Here is a 3,624-nt window from a genome sequence, read left to right as displayed (position 1 = left end):
AAAGCTGTAAGCATGACAGTCAGAGATGTACATCTTTTAACTTTTTTTTTTTTTAAACAGGGAGAAAGAACTCAGGGAGAAGAGCAATGCATGAAACTGAAAAAAAAAAAAAACCTTTAAAAACAACTATCATGGACTTCCCTGGTGGCGCAGTGGTTGAGAGTCCACCTGCCAATGCAGGGGACCCGGGTTCAAGCCCTGGTCCTGGAAGATCCCACATGCCGCGGAGCAAATGGGCCCGTGCACCACAGCTGCTGAGCCTGCGCTCTGGAGCCTGCGAGCCACAACTACTGAGCCCACATGCCAAGAGCCCGTGCTCTGCAACAAGAGAGGCCATCGCAGTGAGAAACCCATGCACCGCAGCAAAGGGTAGCCCCCGCCCACCACAACTAAAGCCCATGCGCAGCAACGAAGAACCAATGCAAAAAAAAAAAAAAAAAAAAAAGCAAAGAAATAAGAAAACAACAACAACAAAAAACAACTATCATTAGAAAACCCTAAAGATTCCACAAAAACCTTAGAATAAATAAATTCAGCAAAATGACCAGATACAAAATCAACACACAAAACTACAAAACTCAGTTGCATTTTACTCACTATCCATGAACAATTTCTGAAAATGAAATTAAGAAAAGAATTCCATTTACAATAGCATCAAAAAGAATAAAATACTTAGGAATAAACTTCACCAAGGAGGGGAAAGACTTGAACACTGAAAACCACAAAATGTTCCTGAAAAAAATTAAAGACAACACAAATAAGTGGCAAGACATTCGTGTTCATGGATTGGAAGACTTCATATTGTTAAGATGCCAATGCTACCCAAAGCAATTTACAGATTTAATGCAAACACTACCAAAATCCCAATGGTATTTTTTTTCAGAAAAAGAAAAATCAATCCTAAAATTCATATGGAATCTCAGAGAACCCTGAAAAAGAATAAAGTTGGAGGTCTCACACTTCCTGATTTCAAAACTTATTACAAAGCTATAGTAATCAAAACAGTGTGGTACTGGCATAAAGACAGACATATAGACCAATGGACTAGAATAGGGATGGAAACAAATGCTTGCATATATGGTCAAATGATTTTCAACAAGGATGCCAAAACCAATCAATGGGGAAAGAACAGTTGTTTCAACAAATGGCATTAGGAAAACTAGATATCAATGTGCAAAAGAATGACGTTGGGCCCTTGCCTTACATCATATACCAAAACTAACTCAAAAATGGATCAAAGACTTAAAAATAAGACCTAAAACTATAAACTCTTAGAAGAAGACATGAGGGAAAGCTGCATGACATTGGATTTGGCAGTGATTTCTTGGATATGACACCAAAACACGGGCAACAAAAGTAAAAAGGGACAAAGTGGACTACATCAGAATTTAAAATTTCTGTGCATCAAAGAGCATGATCAACAGAATTAAAAAGCAACCTAAGGAACAGGACAAAATATTTGCAAATCATATATCTGATAAGGGGTTAATATCCAGAATCTATAAAGACCTCCTACGATACAACAACAAAAAAATAAATTTGAATAGCCATCTCTCTAAAGAAAATATACAAATAGCCAACAAGCACATGAAGAAATACTCAACATCACTAATTAGGGAAATGCAAATCAAAATCACAATGAGAGGGACTTCCCTGGTGGCACAGTGGTTAAGAATCTGCCTGCCAATGTAGGGAACACGGGTTCGAGCCCTGGTCTGGGAAGATCCCACATGCCATGGAGCAACTAAGCCCATGCGCTGCAACTACTGAGCCTGTGCTCTAGAGCCTGCAAGCCACAACTACTGAGCCCACATGCCACAACTACTGAAGCCCGCATGCCTAGAGCCCGTGCTCCGCAACAAGAGAAGCCATTGCAATGAGAAGCCCCCGCACCGCCACGAAGAGTAGCCCCCGCTTGCCACAGCTGGAGGAAGCCCACACACAGCAACGAAGACCCAACGCAGACCCACCCCTAAATAAATAAATAAATAAATAAATTTTTAAAAAAATAGAATTACCATATGATCCAGCAATTCCACTTCTGGTTATATACCCAAAAGAATTGAAAGCAGGGTCTCCAAGAAATATTTATACACCCATGTCCATGGCGACATTATTCACAATAGCCAAAAGGTGGAAGCAACCCAAGTGTCCATCAGTGGATGAATGGCTAAACAAAATATGTTATATACATACAGTGGATTATTGTTTAGCCTTAAAAATGATGGAAATACTGACACATGCTACAACATGGATGAACATTGAAGACATTATGCTAAGTGAAATAAGCCAGTCACAAAAAGACAAATACTGTGTGATTCCACTTATATTAGGTACCTAGAGTACTCAGATTCATAGAGACAGAGGGTTGAATGATGGTTGCCAGGAGCTGGGGGTGGGGATGGTGGGGACTGGGGGAGAAATGAAGAGTTGTTTTGTTAGTACAAAGTTTTTTTGTTGTTGTTGTTGTTTTGTTTTGTTTTGTTTTTTTCTTTTTTTGCGGTACTCGGGCCTCTCACTGTTGTGGCCTCTCCCGTTGCGGAGCACAGGCTCCGGACGCGCAGGCTCCGTGGCCTCGGCTCACGGGCCCAGCCGCTCCGCGGCACGCGGGATCCTCCCGGACCGGGGCACGAACCCGTGTCCCCCGCATCGGCAGGCGGACTCCCAACCACTGCGCCACCAGGGAAGCCCTAAAGTTTTGATCTTGTAAGATGAAAAGTTCTAAAGATCGGTTGCCCAACAACGTGAATATACTTAACAATGCTGAACTGTACGCTTAAGAATGGTTAAGATCGTAAGTGTTATGTGTATTTCACCACACTTAAAATTTTTAAAAATTTAAAGCAACTATAATTAATATTTTGAGAGGAACAGGAGATAATATGTCCATGAACAAGAATAGGATGCTATAAAAAAGAACAAGAGGGCTTTCCCTGGTGGCGCAGTGGTTGGGAGTCCGCCTGCCGATGTGGGGGATGTGGGTTTGTGCCCCGGGCCGGGGGGGTCCCGCATGCCACAGAGCAGCTGGGCCCATGAAGCCATGGCTGCTGGGCCTGCGCATCCGGAGCCTGTGCTCCGTGGTGGGGTGGGCCGCAGCGGTGGGAGGCCCGCGTACCGCAAAAAAATAAAAAAGAACAAGAAGTTGCTCTTAGAAGTGAAAAATTCTGAGAAGAGACATAAAAGAAAAATCCAATTTAAAAAGTTGGAAGATAAAGTTGAGGTAATGTCCCAGAAAATAAACAAACATTTTTTAAAATGGAAAATTGGAAAGAACATTCTAAAAAATTAGAGGATCAATCCAAGAGGCCCAACATCCATCTAAAATAGAAAAAGCAAAAACAGAAATGAAATGGAGGGAATCAGCACAAAGAAATGTCCCCAAAATTGATTTTCAGATTAGGAGATTGATTTACAGATTTAAAGGTTCACCAAGAAGTGCCCGTAGTAAAGGCACATCATTTGAAACTTTAGACCTCTGAGAGATCCTAAAAACTTTCAGAGAGAAAAATCAAGTCACACACGCACAGGATCGGGAATCAGAATGTCGCTTGACTTTTCAACAGCAACCATGGATCAACTCCTCAAAATCCTGAGGGAAATTTATTTCCAATCTAGAACTCTACA

Source organism: Mesoplodon bidens (assembly GCF_964165515.1).
Source record: "Mesoplodon bidens genome assembly, chromosome: 2".
Taxonomy (NCBI): Eukaryota; Metazoa; Chordata; class Mammalia; order Artiodactyla; family Ziphiidae; genus Mesoplodon; species Mesoplodon bidens.
This window is presented reverse-complemented; position numbering follows the sequence as displayed.